We start from the raw sequence: 18641 nt of genomic DNA, 5'->3' as shown, positions 1-18641 counted from the left end.
AACATTCTATGTAAAAAATACCTAATCCCTACGCTGAGTTCTTGAGATAATTTTTCAATTAAGGGGGTGTTTTACTCATTACGAAAATGTTCTTGGCTTTGCACAATTTGCTCTCTTTGTCGAATTTAATCCTGTTTTGCCGCGACATGAGAGTTGTCCTACTGGAGCTGTAGAGCTAGGTTCTCGGAGGGGCTCCCCGTCAGAATCACATACTACAATTTGCAGACGAGACAGGCAATGTCGCCCACTAAAACACTGCATTAGACCAATTGTAGCGGGCCGTGATTCTGAATGCGATATTCATTGTACGGTTCAGGTATGTGCGGGCGTAGGGACTCGCGATCGCGTGTATCATCGCGAAAAGCTCGAGCATTTGTACGTTAACGTGTTCGATCGCGTGTGCGTTTGTATGTCTCGTGTGCTAACGTGTGTTCGCGTGTATGAATTCTATTATATAACCATGTGCCTTTCGCATATTCGCGTGTGTTCTTGGATAATCGCGCGCGGACCGTGAATCTAATACTTTATTGTTTGGTGTACTGCTAAGATGCTAAAGGAGTGTGAGATCTTCCATATCACCAGAGTTCCCGGTGATGTCGCCATGGAACGTGTTGTCTAGTGGATATGTGCTTTATTTTTTGATTGGTCCTACTGAATGTATGGACTTAAGTTATTAGGACAGAGAGTAATGGTTTCCGGACGCGACCGATTCATAAGCGCGCGAAAACGGACGTTTGTAGGTTCGTGTTTGAGACAGCGTTTGAAACTTCATGAATGCCAAAATGTTCTCCTTATTACCGGGGTTTTATTAAGTTTGCGCTATCGCGAACGTAGGTGTGCGTTGTTAATCCCGAAGGGCTTAAGCGTTCGTACGTTAACGTGTTACTCACGTGTGCTCGCGTTCATGTGACTTCGCGTGTACAAGACTGGATTTTGTAACCGTGTGGCATTTCCTATATACGCGTGCGTTCTTGGATGGTCACGCGGACCTTCATTCTGATAGTTAGTTTTTGGTGTACAATTCACATTCTGACAGGGAGTAAGTTCCCCATATCATTAGAGTCCTCGGCCAAGTCGCCATGTATCGTGGTGTCCAGTGGATATGAGAGCTTTCTTTTTTTAATTGATCCAATTGAAGGCGTGGACCTAGTCTGTTGATATCAAGGATAGAAACATCCGGAAGTGACCGATTCATGATCGTGCGAGTGCGGGAGTTTTTAGGTTCACGCTTGAGACCGCGTTTGAAAATTTATAGGAGCTGAGACATTCACTTTATCGCCGGGATGTTATCATGTTTACGAGATCGCGGGTGTAGGTGCCGGGGATGGTCGCGAAGGGCTCAAGCATTTGTATATTAACGTGTTTGTCACGTGTATGTGACTTCGCGTGTATAATTTTGATTTTATAATGATGTAGCGTGTATTCTTGTTTGATCGCACGGACCGTGAATCTGATGCTACTTTTAGTGTATGGTACAGATGGTAGTCCGTTTCCCTATGGGGAAACTTGAGTTCCAGGTCATGTCACCATGGAACGTGGTGTTTAGTGAATATGAGCGTCACTTTCTTGATTGGTTCAACTGAAGGCATTAGTACAGACTGGTAAAACTTTCGGATGTGACCGTTTCATGATCGCGCGAGTGGTGGGTAATTGTTTGAGACCGCGTTTGGAAGTTTAAAGATGCCACGTTTACTTAACTACCGGGGTGTTTTCATGTAGGCGAAATCGCGTGCGTAAGTATATGTGGATTATTGCAATTGCATGGTCACGTTTGTGGCCAGGTTTGTGTTATCGCGAAGGCCCCGAGCGTTTGTACCTATTTGAGTATAGATAGCGTATAATGGAGATATACTAATAAAAGAAATCATAACATGCCGAATAAAGAAAAAAAGATGCACAGAGCTTCACTAGAAGTGTATAAATTGAACAATACTATTTTGGTATACATAAATAATGGAAAAGCAAACTAAAAGATGTACAAAAGAAACAGACTAATGAAGTAGAATAGAAAAACACATGTAACATGCAATCAAACTCGTCTAAATGCAGCAAATGTTGTATATTTATCATTAACGACAATTGCATGCTGTTAGACTTTCATCATGCTATGCTGGCCGGGAATGGATGACACACGTGCGTCGGTAAATTTATTTTAATTTATCCAACCCGACTTTCCCGAATGAATAGAACCAAATGCTCAGATTGATCACCAGAAGTATTAGCCACTATTCTATCATATACGTCAGTTCTGCATTCATTCCCTGACCCAACTGTCACAAATACGAATACATGCATAGATAGACATACGACTAGCACATAACAGTTGCACACTAGTACGAAAAACTACGATTATCACAAAGCTACAACTAATAGGTTTCTGCTTATTCTACTGTATTAAATTAATTTAATTATTAAATTAATTTAATTAGTATATGCACAATGACGAAGTCGACCGATAAATGGACACACAATGACTCCTTCCGTGAGCCCCGTCCACGAATACCACCAATAGAACAATATTTGCAAACACGGCACACAGCAAAATCAATCTACGTCGATCCGCCAGTCGGCCACGCCACCGCGCATAGACCAGTGGTTTAGCGTTGGTATGCGCAGGTGTAGAATATGAAGAAACATATAACATAAAAAAGGCGCATAAGCCCTCTCGGTCTCCTCGATGCACCACTATCGAGGCGTAATGCAGTACCCATCTTAAAGCAATTGATGCTTGATGATGTTTGCAATACCGTCAAACCCATAAACCTTGGGGAGTGAAATTTTTTGAATTTTGGTTATTATAAAAAAAAATATTTGCCCCCTGATTTTTTTCAGCGATTTTGAAGGGGGGGGGGGGGTTGACATAATTTTGAAAAAAGATTTGTAATGGCCATAAGAAAAAAAAAGTTTTATTCTGTTGCTTAAGACGTTTTGCCTTTCTCATTTAGAAAGGTTATGCAATCGCTCTAAAAATCGTCAACCTTACCCCATATGCCATTCGACTCAGTTCGTCGAGATCGGAAAATGTCTGTGTGTATGTATGTGTGCATGTGGAAAAAAAATGTCACCCCTGTTTCTCAGAGATGGCTGCAGGCTTGTTATTTGCTCACACATTGTGCCACAAAGAGCGAAATACACCGAAGGAAAATAGAGTAGCACAAAAGCACTGCGATGTGCAGAACGACCGCACAAAGAGAAACTTGAAAACGAAAAAGAAAAATCTGTGCACCAAGAGCTGCACAATTTCGTTCAAAGAGTCACCTTGAAGAGCCACTTTTTTGTGCCTCCCCTCACTGGCAAGTAGGTAGGAAGGCGAATCAAACTACAATTCAGATAAAGTATGATTGGAAGAACGTTTTTAAAATGTTTTTTGGTTGCTTTCTCTGTTTCTGTGCGCGTGGGACCAAGATTCACACTAAAGAGCCTCTTTATTTCTACTCTTTGAGGTGTGTAGCCATCGAATAGAATGCACGTATGGAAGCCACACACATCGGAGTGAAGAGGTTTATTGTGAAAGAGAAGAGCGGTGATTCGCATGAAAAGTGCAAAGAGCGTTTTTTATTCTTCTCTTTCTTTGCTCTGAGGTGCATTACATCCCTGGATGGCTGGACCGATTTGCGCAAATGAGATGTACAACCTTCCCATCGGCTGCTATTGAATTTTTTATTGATTGGACTTTCGGTTCCGGAGTTATGGGTTGAAGAGTGTGACCACACAGCAAATTCCCATATAAACTGAAATGAAAAATTATCAAAGGGGAGAGTAAGGGAAAATTTCAAAATCAAATTTGCATTTTTGATGCCAAATGACTTTAAAACGCATGAAACGTTGAGATTTGATGAAATCTCGAAAAAAATCTTTGACAAAAATTGATTTTTTGGACTTTGGCATATTTTTGCCTTTCTCATACAGAAAGGTTATGCAATCACTCTAAAAATCGTCAACCTAATCCCGGCCAAAAATTTTTTTGACCTACAAAGGCTTAGGCAGGAGTATGCAAAAAAGGGTCGCTACTTTAAAATTAAAACTAATTAAGACTAGTTTAAAATTTCTTAACAAGTTGAATATTTTCGGCAGGATCCGGACCTCCCGGATCTTCCTCCTTGATCCGCCGCTGGTTTCAAGCGATGTTTCAGTGTCGACACATAGTATCTCAAGATCTTGACTGTCGATCCATTGTGTATGTGCAAATCGTACTGAATATGTAATATTCATTTCCATCATTGTACTGAACATAACCAGCCATGGAATCGTAGTTTGTACAAATGAGAAAGGCACAATTGCATCACCAGGTGGATTAAGACAGGTTTTTGCCTTTCTCATATAAAGAAAGGCTATGCAATCACTGTAAAAATCGACTTTTTAACCGAGGCCCGGAGGGCCGAGTGTCATACACCATTCGATTCAGTTCGTCGAGATCGGCAAATGTCTGTGTGTGTATGTATGTGTGTGTGTGTGTATGTGTGTGTGTATGTGTGTGTGTCATTTAAACTCACACAATTTTCTCAGAGATGGCTGAACCGATTTTCGCAAACTTAGTTTCATCTGAAAGGTATAACGCTCCCATAAGCTGCTATTGAATTTTTAGTTGATCCGATTTCCGGTTCCGGAGTTACGGGTTGAAGAGTGCGGTCACACAGCAAATTCCCATATAAACTGGTACCACCATGATGTTCAAATGATGTAAAACATATTAAAATTTATGTAACATTACTCTAGTTTGCGGGTCTGGATCACTAATGATCAATCAAAGCAGTTTTGACCACATTGGCCACCTATGACGGATCATGACGCCCCCGGGGAACCCGCCAAGTTCCTAAGCTAATATCACACCCATTCCCCAACGAATTCTCTACCGATTTTCACAAACTTGATTTCAAATGAAAGATACAGTAATACCATTGACTGCTGCTGAATTTCATTCGGTTCTGACTCTTGCTTCCGGAGTTACAGGGGTGTTAGTAAGGATACACTGGAATTTCCTGGTACAATCGTAATACCTTAGAGGCTAAAAACTATTGAAATGGTCACCAAATTACTTCTAATCGCAGATCTAGATCACTGGTTGCCAATAAAACATTCTTTGAATGTATTGTCCACTATCGACGATTCCGGAAGTCCGGAATTCCGGGCATATTCCACAATTAAAGTCACATCGGTTCTTCGGTGATGACTGAACCGATTTTCTCAAACCAAGTCTCAAATGGAAGGCAAAATATGCAGTTGAGTATTGCGTCGCCGCACAACCCCCACCCCCCTCTCCGCCTTGCCCTTACACCTCCCTCCTTCATCACTCCCCTCCCCTAGGACCACCCTCACGCCCGCATTTCCTTCATCCACCCCGTATAACGAAATAAGATGAAGTTCGCCAATATATCTGTGTGTATGTATGTATGTGTGTATGTATGTATGTATGTATGTATGTATGTATGTATGTATGTATGTATGTATGTATGTATGTATGTATGTATGTATGTATGTATGTATGTATGTATGTATGTATGTATGTATGTATGTATGTATGTATGTATGTATGTATGTATGTATGTATGTATGTATGTATGTATGTATGTATGTATGTATGTATGTATGTATGTATGTATGTATGTATGTATGTATGTATGTATGTATGTATGTATGTATGTATGTATGTATGTATGTATGTATGTATGTATGTATGTATGTATGTATGTATGTATGTATGTATGTATGTATGTATGTATGTATGTATGTATGTATGTATGTATGTATGTATGTATGTATGTATGTATGTATGTATGTATGTATGTATGTATGTATGTATGTATGTATGTATGTATGTATGTATGTATGTATGTATGTATGTATGTATGTATGTATGTATGTATGTATGTATGTATGTATGTATGTATGTATGTATGTATGTATGTATGTATGTATGTATGTATGTATGTATGTATGTATGTATGTATGTATGTATATGTGTGTGTATGTGCGGATTTGTTAACAAAAGGTCCACATCAGTTTCTCGGAGATGGCTGAACCGATTTTTACAAACTAAGATTCAAATGAAAGGTATAATATTCCCATAGGTTGCTATTGAATTTCATTTTCAACTGACATCTTGTTCCGGAGTTCGGCAAATGTCTGTGTGTGTATGTATGTATGTGTGTATGTGCGTCTGTGTGTGTATGTGACCAAAAATGTCACTCATTTTTCTCAGAGATGGCTGAACCGATTTTGACAAACTTAGTCTCAAATGAAAGGTGCAACGTTCCCATAGGCTGCTATTGAATTTCTAATGGATCCGTATTCCGGTTCCGGAATTACAGGGTGATGAGTACGAACACGCAGAAAATGTCGATTTTAATAAATTCTGCAATGAATGTATAAAGATGAAAATTTTTCCAAAATATGACCACAACTGCTTCGATTTGTAGTATTAGGTCACTAACATCCATTCAAAGTCTATTTGGCCACCATCATCGGTTCCGAAAGCCCCGGCGGAAGTATCTAAATTCAGAATAACAGTCACATCGGTTTCTCGGAGATGGCTAGACCGATTCAACTAAACTTGGTCTCAAATGAAAGGTGTTGCGTCCCTGTAAATGGCTATTAAGTTTCATCCCGATCCGACTTTCGGATCCAGAGTTACAGGTTGTGGCGTACGATCACATAGCAAATTGTGATTCAAACCGATACTCCGATGAAAGCAAAAAAGGTAAAAATTTCGCTAAAATGTCTCTCAAACAACTTAAATTTGCTGTTCTAGGTCCCCGACGGCCAACCAAACTTTCGTTCACTACATTGGTCACTATAGACGGTTCCGGAAGTGCCCGGGAAAAGCGGCCATCTTTCAAAACTAGCAAACTCATATCAGTTTCTCGGAAATGGTTGGGCCGATTTTCATAAACTTAGTCCCAAATGATAGCTATAATATCCCCACAGATGTCTATAAAATTTTGTACGGATCGCTTATATGGTTGCGGAAATATAGACTGAACGGTCCGGTTCAAGAAATTTCTGAAATCGATCATCGGTCTCGGGATCAGTTGGTTCATATAGTTTGTTGTAGCAACGAAAACAAATGAAGGAGCTGCTCTCATCTATTTTCATCTTTTTTTCATTGCGCAGTAGTACAATTTAGACGGTTCCGGAAGTGCCCGGGAAAAGCGGCCATCTTTCAAAATTGATGAACTCACATCAGTTTCCCGGAAATGGTTGGGCCGATTTTCACAATGATAGCTATAATATCCCCACAGATGTCTATAAAATTTCGCACGGATCGCTTATATGGTTCCGGAAATATAGACTGAACCGTCCGGTCACATATGAAATTCCCATATAAGCCGGAGCTCAAATTTTTTTTCAAAGGGGGGACCCCATGAAATTTCAGAAATCAAATTCGTATTTTTGATGTCAAACATCTTTAAAATGTATGAAACGTAGTGATTTTATGTCATCACGAAATTTTTTTTTTTGTAAAAATCGATTTTTTTGGACTTTGCCGATTTCGCACCTTTTTTTCAGTTCAATATTACCGTGGCTCTTTCTTTCTTTTACAAAATTTTAGAACTCGAATAATGATTTCTTTTCTTGTATATTTGTCATGTCATGTATAATAATAAAATGTAATATTTGCATTTGAAAGTTTTTAATGAATATAAACAACACAAACATTATCGTGTTCATGATTGAGAAAGGCACAATTGCACCGTGGATTAAAACAGGTTTTTAAATATCTATGTGCATTGGGAAAAATATGGAATGAACTGAACCTTGCGTTGTTTTTGCAAGGCGCCTATGAAGTTTCAGAAGCTTTAATATTTCACGTATATGTCCATTCAATTTAAAGTATTAAGTGTAAAATTTCAAAACATGATCATGAAAATTTCACCACTTGTTATTTTGATAAATACAGGGCATAATGAGTTATGGTTTTTGGTATTTGTTAGCTATGTAATAATCACATGCTGTGATGCAAATAGTTCAGTTTGTCTACATCTGTCACAAAGGACCAATAAGCACTCTTAAACTATAATCGATTGATGACCTACACCAATAACGTCATGCTGACAGAAGTCAGTTGCATCCACGAGTAGTCACCCCGGTTATGTCACAGACATTATCCATCCATTTTTTTAGTTTTCACGTTCTTTTACTTGTAAAAGAACTAATTACTTCTGTAGTTTGTAGTTTCTGCGGAGAAATACCGTCCGAATTTTATTGATTTCTAATGAAACTAACAATATCAATGCGGTTTTGCCGGTTATACATAGCTTTTTTCGGAAATATTTTTGGAATTTCCTAGTATTCCTTCCTTCTTTTCCAAACTTCAACATTCTTTGAAAATATTGTTGAAATGTTATTGATCAAAAGCTGAAAATGCAAGTTTGGCAACATTGTCCACTAGATGCATGGTGGGGGAAAAACACATATTCGTTTAGGTTAGTAATAGTACTGCCGCTAGAAGCATAACTGTGCCATGTGCTATGGGAATCCCTATACACATGGGACAATTATGCTTCTAGCGGCAGAGTAGCAGAAAGGAATGAAAAGGCACCTGACACGATAGTAGTGCGTATTCACGCGACTATACAAAGGTTGGTCGGTTTTTCTCATCATTCATTTGTCTGTCGTTGAGCTACCTGCCAGCATCAGCAGTAGCAAAGCAAAATATACTCGTGCCATGGCCCGTGACAAACAGACAGTCCGCAAGTCCACTGGATGGAAAGCTCCTAGAAAGCAGTTAGCAACGAAGACCGTCCGCAAAAGTACCCTCGCTACCGACCAAGAACTGTAGCTCTGCGAGTAATTCGCCACTATCAGAAGTTAACAGAACTACTAATCTGCAAGCTGCCCTTCTAACGTCTGAGTCGTAAGATCGCGTAAAGTTCAAAATCTATCTACGCTTCCAGAGCTCTTCCGTAATGGCTCCTAGGAAGCCAGCGAGGCCTACCTAACCGGTTTGTTTCAGGAAATAGTGCGAAATAGTGCGCCATAAACGCCAATTCCGAGAACAGGCTTTTGAAACCTTTTTTTTTTCGAGAGTTGTCCTACGGAAGGGCTCCTCGTCAGATAACAGGCTTTTAAAACCTTGTAAAAATAGTTCTCAAGTCTTATATCTTTCGATTAAAACAAAAAAAAAAGATTTTTTGAAATGTCTTGAGGGAATGTCCGTTTTCGGTCTTTTCGGTCTTCATTGGAACCAAAATGGTATGGATGTTAGGCAACACACCATCCTGGGTAATGGACGGACGGAGGAAGATCTTGTTGTTTTTTTTTATTTCCAAAAGATGCGTTTCCTGCCAGCTTCAATATTTCGGCGGCGAGATGTTCCCTTACGATCGCAAACTAGATGGATTTTCCGACAACGAAACGCTCGGCGTAGTAGCTCTTTCTCAGCAGACGGTATATTCGGCCGACAGAAAACCATTTTAGTTTTCCCTTCACCTTTCCTCCTTTATCGCATCCAGACATATCGTCGCTGTTGTGCTATCTTATGACAAGCGCCGTTTAGGACATTTCGAGAAAAATGATTTTTAAAGTTTGAGATTGAATATCTTGAAATTTATAAATGGTATTAACAATCCAAAGAAGACAATTGATGCTTCTATCTATTCTGTATAAATCTCTTAAATATTACGAAGATCGGTTGACTATGTCGCGAGTTTTCACTATGAATGTAAACAAAAGTCGCACTCACACGTGTCATAGACGTGTATTGATGACAAAATTAGTTTGACGAGTTATAATCGTGAATGGAAAATGTTCCATAGAAAAAAATCATCATTTTTTTTATTTTTATTCATATCTTTGGCTTCATTTGGTCTAAAAATAATTGGTGAGATGCATTTTGAAGGAAATGAGTCAGGGAATCTAGAAAAAATAATTATTTTTGGTAACAGTGTTGCCGAATATGCTATATTTCCAATTTAAAACTTAAACTGTATTTTTCCCACAGCTCATGCATTTTTCTTTTGAAAATTTTTGTGCCATTGTGTTCCTCAGACATTTATACACATAAAAACATCTAAAACTTCAATATATCTTGAGCAAATTCCTAGATACAGTGATTTGAAGCAAAAAGCTCATAATTTCTCATCATGTTTCTCGCTATATGAACGTAAACAAAGAGGAATTTCAAAATTGTGAAAACGCCGCTTTGTAGAGAATTTTCAGACAAGTAATGTGGCATATCTAACTCAGTTTACCTCAAAATGGCGTTTGTCATAAGATAGCACAACAGCGACAATATCGATCGAATGTGTTGTGTGACCAGCACGAATGTAACTCACGAAGGATGCCACACTCGCATACGACCCCAAGTTTTGTACTCTGCTCAGTTTACGTTCGAAGCCAAATGGACTGGCCATCGAACGAAATCAGTTTACTTCTTACGTCAAAGAGCTTCAAATAAAAACTATTCAAGATTTGCGGCTTGATACATGTAGGGGAACATGGGGAGACTTGACCAAGCGCAAAATTCTATTTTCGGCTATGGCGTCTTCTATTCGATTCTTAATTTTTTTTTTCAAAAATATTTTTATACTTGTTTCGATCCCTTAAGGTAATTTTGAAAGTTTGGAGTAAAAATTCCTTTCCTTGCAGAAAATATTACGTGATTAATAAATTTGCATTAAATGATGTAATTTTTTGTCAAACTTTATATGGACATATCTACTCGACTACTAATTACTATTAAAGGACTAATATACCATCTTAATCCTTGTGAAGCAGTGAAATGATTTTACATAAACTGGAACATTGGAATAGTTATTACTAGAATTCGCATGAAATTGAACGCAATAACTAATGTTGGGGAGACTTGACCAAAATTTTATGGGGAGACTTGACCAAGTGGCGATCAGCTGAAGAAAGATACAAAATTCCTAATATTTATTATGCTTTGGTACCTACTGTTAATGTTAATCACGCCATAAAAAAATCCCACCCCAAACATAAGTCTTTATATTTTAAAATTTGTAAGCAAAGTTAGCAATAGTAGGACTGATTTCGTGACGTGTGAACATGCAATGCAAGCAGTACAGTTAATCCTTAAAAAGCATTTAAATGCATTTAAAAAAAATCAAAATTTATCAAATGCAACTATTTTATATTTTTTACTGCTACCTAAGGATCTCGACAATAGGGAAAAAATAATTACAGTATGTTTTATGTCATTATTTTTGTTATGATTTTTTTTAAATTCTCTTGGTCAAGTCTCCCCACGCCTTGGTCAAGTCTCCCCGCAATGGGGGGACTTGATCAGAAAAAACGATCACAGAAAAACTTTTGTAACTTTTCAAAAATTAAATTGAAAATTTTGTAAAAAATCATGAAGACGCGCAATAACTTTGCGCATTATATCTGGATGATCTTTGGGGGATTGAAGGCTTTTTTAGAGATTTATGCAGTTTTAGCTGAAAACCTGGTCAAGTCTCCCCATGTTCCCCTAATTAGCGGGAACCAATCACAAACGAGCTTCAGTCAGATGAATTACAATCGACGTTCCCGTGTGAGTACGCCATTTTCGACCCGTCGGAAATAAAAATAATAGTTGGTGGAGGAAAAGATTTTCGAGTTTTATTCTTGGTCAATGATTGGTAGCGCTGATAAGGGCTAATTTGTTTTCCACATAAAATGTTCACTGAGTGAAAGATTTTTGTTCCAATTGGCCCCCGTTACTAGCTGTACAAACGAATTATTACAGTCAGTCCACAAAGCTGGTAGAATCCTAATAAACATTTTCTCTCCCGAAGTTGAAATGTAGTTTTCGACCATCCAACAAGGTTGCCTAATATAAACCGACGCAAATCACAAGTCTTTCTGTTCAAGATTTGCGACTCGGTGCATAAAATTTGCGGTAACCAATCACGAACTGGCTTCGGTCGAGTGTTTTAAAAGCTGGGTCATTTCTTATGTATGCTACTCTCTATAAGAAATAAAAATAAACGTATAGTAGGTAACGACATAAACTGATTCATTCACCAGCCATGTACAGCTAATAAAAATTTCCTACTCGGTATTGTGCAGCCCTATGACGATTCAATGTTCGCCCTAAGCAGCTCAATATGAATGATAACGAAATAAATCTGTAGCGAATCTTTATTTAAAACTTTTCATTGTTTAAGTGTTCGGTTGGTGCACCGCATTGGCCACTCTGATCGAAATGAACTGAAAATTTTCACCATTTTCGATTAGTTTTCGAAAGATTTTTTAAAAACTGATTTTCGTTATTAATGCATGTCACACAAAATTTAATACAACATTGCTAAACATATTTTCGACAAAATGGTAAAAAATGGATTAGATTCATGCAATACAACAAAAGATATATGCGTTTCAAAACTTACACGACTTTTCTTCCGAAATTTTTAAAAGGGGCCCCTATATTGAAAGGTAAAGTCGTTAATCACGACAAAAAATGAACATTGAAAGCACCGCCAACTAGCCCCGGATACTCCTGTTGTGTCGCATTTTAAACACGTTACATTGGTTTTCATACGATCAGCTTACACAAACGGATTAGGCTAATACAATTGTGTGTATTTTGGAGGACATTTACACTAGAGGTGTGCGCCGATGCATTTTTAATCGGCGGCGGCGCAAGCGACATTTTTGGCCGGCGGCGTTGGCGGCGTCACGCCGTTGGACCCCACCGGCGGCGGCGCGCCGGCGTGTGTCGGCGTGACGAATATTGACGCCTAGGTAACTAAAAAAAATTCTTAACAGTACAATTCCTTTCCCAAATTTTCGGTTGCTATTGTAACAGACTTCACAGCACATACAAACAAACGTTACAGTTTGAAGAAAATCTAAAAAATCATCGCCCACGATGTACTAGCGACATCTGTTGAAAACATTGCACAAAATGTAATTCTCGCATCCATATCAATTTTTTTCAACTGATGCTCCAATAGTGACCACCCTGCTTGCCAAATGCAAGATAATAAATGAAAGGTGGAACTATTTTTACAGTTGTAAAATTTGAAGAACGAAATAGAAAAATTGGCGATGTCGCATACTACGACTTCGCATGAAATAATGATTGCAATGGACAAATGTGAAGAATGCAGATTAACGACTGTATTTCAATGACCCATAATAATTATTTATTGTTCTATATTTGGAAAATTAAGCAACGGTAGAACAGTTTTTATTTAGTTTGAGGAACTTAATTGTTGTTGTCGTTTCATTGTTTTTTGTTTCTATTTAGTCATCTTTACCGTAAGCCCGGGGACAATTGACAGCTCCCATATATTGAATTCATAAGCAAATTTTGGGGTGATTTGGTGATGTCATGGCGGCTCGAATGGAGCAAAATTTGAAAAAGGCGCATCCCATTTATTATTTTCTATATCTGTGGAAAATAATCAATTTAAGCATTTCTACCATTTCTACCATTTCTTTTTGCTGCTAGAATTCTAATAAAAACACAAATTCTATTCAAAACGAATGGTTAAGCTTGGCGGTGATGTACTTTCATTGGCCAAAATGTTTTTCATTTACATTTCTCGAGATAAAAAGCACCAATGATTTAACGGTTTCAAACTTCACACAACAAGAAAGCCAGAACATGTTTAGGAGGGAAGAGAGCCGATTGTTAAAAACAACGACTTCCAGCTAAATATATAATAAGATTTATGTAACTTTGCTGACGGTTTTCAGTTAGGGATAAATTTATTCTCTAATAATAGTTTTCTTTATTCACATTTTGGAATAAGCTTTTTCTAAATGTTCTAGCCGCATTGACGGCGTTCATAACACACGTAACGAAACACGCTTTTCTCTTGAAACTTTTTCGTTTCGTTGTTCGTGGTACTCATACAGAGAAGGCATACTAGCACCACCATCAAATCGGTGGTGCATATATGAAACAAGAACTATCTGTCAAGTTGTCCCTGGGTTGTTCACCGTCGCTCTTTTAGAATCCCGCAGATATCAGGAACCCTAACACGAGGCGTTATTATTGGCATTACTGCGCAGAAATGTCACTTTTAATGATCGTGTAAGGACACCTTTCAAGGTAGACACATTACTTCATTTTCCAGGCTGGTGTTTACTTTTACTTCTTGTAAGTACAAAATCGTCAATGATAAAAGGAATACGATTCCCTGGTAATACATTTTCTTACAACGTACGGTCTGCTTCTATCTTGAGTGCAAAGTATGCTCGATTTGCTGGAATAATACAGATCTACACCCTGACGAAACCTAAATATACAGTTACTATCAATCATAATCATTCCACGACTTGACGTGTTAGCTCCTGTTAGGTTGAAACTGATCACTAAACAAGTCTGATTGAAAATGGTCTGAGCGTTCTCTAGTTTTTATAGCACCTGCACCCCGCCAATTTCTCCAGCAGTTCCGGGGACCAACGAATTCTAATCCATTGCATACATTCGATACACCGAATCAATTAAATTACTAACGTCCTGTTATGTGCTTACTCACCGATCGGCATCGTGTTGTAACTTAAGAAATGGTTGTGAACAACTCCCACCTTGGGCACTTCGACAAGAATGAATTTTACATTTCCGGCCCATATTGTTTGTTTTGGTTTGCATGAGATTAAAAAGACCGTAACGTTTTCGGGTGGGTGCGGAAACTAAGTAACGCAATTAGCTTTGTGTCAAAATCTCACTAACGCCACCGATTTGTAATTGAAATCGACCGTTTTTTCTACAAGCGATGAAAATTCATCTCGTGTTACGTCTTATTTGTCTGTGTTACCGGGCTGGTGCAACTGACACTGAAAATCTTTCTTGAGCAGGGCTAGATCGCACGATGAATAATTTATGAGACTAGAAATCTTACCCTCTGCATCGCCACATCTGTGCACCTGCGTCGCGAAAAGTCAAGATCACTTTGCTCAACTATTCTTCGGGAAAAAAAATTTAAAATAGGTGACGATTCAATCAATTATAAATTAACCTCGTATTGAAAATAAATTTTGTGTTTTCACAAAACTAGTTCACGTAAAAAAAAGACATTATACTGAAATGTTTAGTAGGTGGTTGTGTCTGAATATGTTTAATATTTTTATGATTCTAATTCATAACTCGATAAAACATTGATTTGTATTAACTTTATTGACTAAAACAGTCAAGAATTGAACGACGTGCAACGATTTTCGTAAATTCTCGTCGTGTTATCGTGATATTTTAATCTTGAGCTTACCGTTGGATTTTTTACACAGAGTCACGTGTCTTATAGTTTTCTAAATTATTTCACGGACATGAATTTTGGCTAGGTAATGTATTTTGCTCAGCACATTTTCATTTAATTCCGAACATTTCTCTGAATTTTATCAAAGGAATAACAGGGTTACAGGTCCTAGTATCTAATGCTCGTGCCTATGAGACTGATTGCTAGCAGTTGTACACAATAGCTCACATAGAAATTTCAAAACCAAAAAGCAGAGCGAATAATCCATGAATGATAGTCTGAGTTCCTTGTAATTGTTTACGTAAGTATAATAAGATTATGTGGAAAATTAATTATTTCATGAATTACATCATGAACAGTTTCACGAACTCGACTGGTGAATCGTGTGTAGCATATTAGGAATTAAGAATCGGTTAAAAAATCAATGAATAATACACTGCGTTCCAGTGAAATTGATTACGTGCAAAGATTAGGATCAGGCACATAATCGTAAATTTCAGGCACATATATCTTGAAAGTGGAAGTTTTTTTTTTAATTTGTGAACCATTTCACGCACACGAATGGTGAATTGAAACTTATATGCTCACAATCATAACCAGTTGACGAAGCAAGAATGGATCTTTGAATTATATAACGAGTGTCGTGTAATGGTTTTCGAGAAAATATCAAGATTATTTTAATTTTGTAATCCAATTGACGACCACTAATACCAAATAATGATCAAGATGTGATAAATCATCAATCAGTTAATGTCATATATTCGGCCCATGGACAATGTTCCTAGATTTGTGGATAAAGTTATGAGTCAACAATTTTAAAGTTCGCGAATCGTCGGCGCGGGAAAAATGCATCGGCGGCGCGCCGCCGATCTACCGTTCGGCGTTGGCGCACGTTAAAAATTATTGCGCTATTGAAGCGCGCGTAAGACCGAGTATGACAAAAATACTATACGCGTAAGACCGAGCATGAGTTGAAAAATTGCTATGAGTTATCAAGATGTATGTACGATGCACTTAATATGTTTAGATTAAACTATCAGTTTACAAATATTACTTACAGAACAAAGATAATAGTACACCAAAAGCTAGGCGCCAATACCTTTACGGTTATAGAAAAAAAATGCTCTCATAGCAAGACGGTTAATACTAAAACCGTCCACCAAAAATTCCCTAAACCGCAATATTAACACAATCAAATCGCGTTGCACTCATGTTTCTCCAATTCTTATACATTAAACTAGCTAATACCCGTCGCGCGTTACTGCGACTTTCAATGAAATAGGACGAAAACACAATTTGTTCCGACACTTGTGTGGACCTAAGGACCAAGTCTGGGCCTGGCTCAGGACCAGATCTGGTAAGGGAAAAGGGGATGGGCTAAATCCAAGAACTGGTTCTATTCCGGAAACTGGTCCATATTCGGGAACTCGTCCGGATCCTAGAACTGGTCCATATCTAGACTGAACTAGTTTGAATCCATGAACTCGTCCATAGCTGTGGTTTGTCCCGGACTCGGAGTCTGGGCCTAGATCAGAACCGGTACAATCACATCGATTTTAAAAAATTTATTTCACTATCGAACCTGTCCAATAAAAAATCGAAATTCATGCTGGTTTCTGCCAATATTAGGGCAGATTCCAACCTGAGTTCTGGTTGGTTTGACTCGATATTAATACTATCATAGAAATCGACCGAATTATCCTACATACGAACAGAGCCGAGGTTGACACATACTGAAAAAGTGTTTAGTTGTCTGATACACATACATGTACAGCTACCGAAATTTGTCATTCAATCGTTTAGTACCTTTGCGGTAATCAGGCTTGTTATTTGCTCACACATTGAGCCACAAAGAGCGAAATACACCGATTAAAAATAGAGCAGCACAAAAACACTGCGATGTGCAGACCGAGAAACCTGAAAACGAAAAAAAGTAAGATCTGTGCACCAAGAGCTGCACAATTTCGTTCAAAGAGTCACCTTAAAGAGCTGTTTTGTGCCTCCCCTCACTGGAGAGCAGGTAGGAAGGCGAATCAAACTACAATTCATATAAAGTTTGATCGGAAGAACGTTTTAAAAATGTTTTTTGGTTGCCTTCTCTACCTACGTGCGCGTGGGACCAAGATACACACTAAAGAGCCTCTTTATTTTTACTCTTTGTGGCGTGCAGCCATGGAGTAAAAAACCCATGTGGGAGCAACACGCATCGGAGTGAAGAGGTTTATTGTGAAAGAGAAGAGCGGTGGTTCGCATGAAAAGCGCAAAGAGCGTTTGTTATTCTTCTCTTTATTTGCTCTGAGGTGCATAACATCCCTGGTGGTAAGATGTGTTTAGTACCTCAATACGCAATTTCGTGGTCTGTTACCAAAAAGACAATGGAATCTTACCCAAAAGTAATAGAAACATACCCGTCTGATTTTGGGTGTAGGTACACCCTTAGTTTAAAAATAAAAAAGAGCTTTTTTATCGTTCTTTTCAGAACGAAATATAACATAAAAATCATTGACAACAATTATTGTTTGTTTATTTTGATAATAATAGTTATTTTATAATATTGAATACAAAAATTTTGTGAAGAACGCATTCAATGTTGACCTCTAGCTCTGATAAGTTTTTTTTGCTTTTCATACGGATTTATTGGCTCTACATTGGTTATTTGCGGTTTGGCGGCATAGATGAAAAAATTAACGTAACGCCCTAAAAATCGAAATCGCGCCATAAAAAAATTAAATCGTCAGAATGAGACAGTCAATCGACCTCTCCACATTTTGAAAAAGTTTTGAAATATACATGGGCCAGCTTAAATTTTTGTTCTAGGTGTGAATTTAAGAACTTTTTCCACTACCCTTTTTCAATATGATTCGTCCATTGAACATTGTCTTCAATGAATCGAACGTATGACTTATTTCCCCATCTTGTTTAAACTAAAAATCTTCTAAATCTTGTGACACAACATTTGGAAGCCACTGCCGGCCCTCAATCATGTCTCAATATTGCGACCCAATGATAGTGACATTCTCCGCATTATTTTTAGACAAATGGGCCTAGGATGACATGTGCGAACAAACCGCATCACAGAGTCGCTGTTTTAGGTTTGCAATGGGGTCTTTAGGATTGGGTTCTTTTTAATGAACTTGGAAAAATTTGCAGACGACTCGTTTTGTTCGAAGCAAATCAGTCCTTGTAAACGATACTAATGAACTGTTAAAAATGAACATTCGAGTTGCTTTATAACACCACCTTAAATTATTCAGTAGGCAATTTTCTTTTGTTTACACACCCATTTATCCAAACATGAACGCCACGTCTAAAGAGATGGTTCTTTGGCAACAACCCGCGTAAAGCTTGTTTGATCGAACGATCATCTTTTGTTGGAAATTCCAAAATACAACAACGTAGTAGCATATAATACAACAACGTAGTAAGCATATTTTGCAACGACAAAATTGCGAAGAAACTGAAGTACTTGAAAATTAAGGATCATATGTCAAC

At 38.0% G+C, this 18641-nt stretch overlaps 1 protein-coding gene across 7 annotated transcripts in view; it reads right to left on the bottom strand.

Moving 5' to 3' along the window:
- The window catches only part of LOC131694333 (serine/threonine-protein kinase 10-like), a 79763-nt gene that overhangs the window by 8603 nt on the left and 52519 nt on the right, over positions 1-18641 (bottom strand). The window lies entirely within an intron of this gene.

This window comes from Topomyia yanbarensis, chromosome 3 (genome assembly GCF_030247195.1).
Source record: "Topomyia yanbarensis strain Yona2022 chromosome 3, ASM3024719v1, whole genome shotgun sequence".
Taxonomy (NCBI): Eukaryota; Metazoa; Arthropoda; class Insecta; order Diptera; family Culicidae; genus Topomyia; species Topomyia yanbarensis.
The sequence above is the reverse complement of the archived record's forward strand: the minus strand, read 5'-3'. Positions and strand labels throughout refer to the sequence as shown.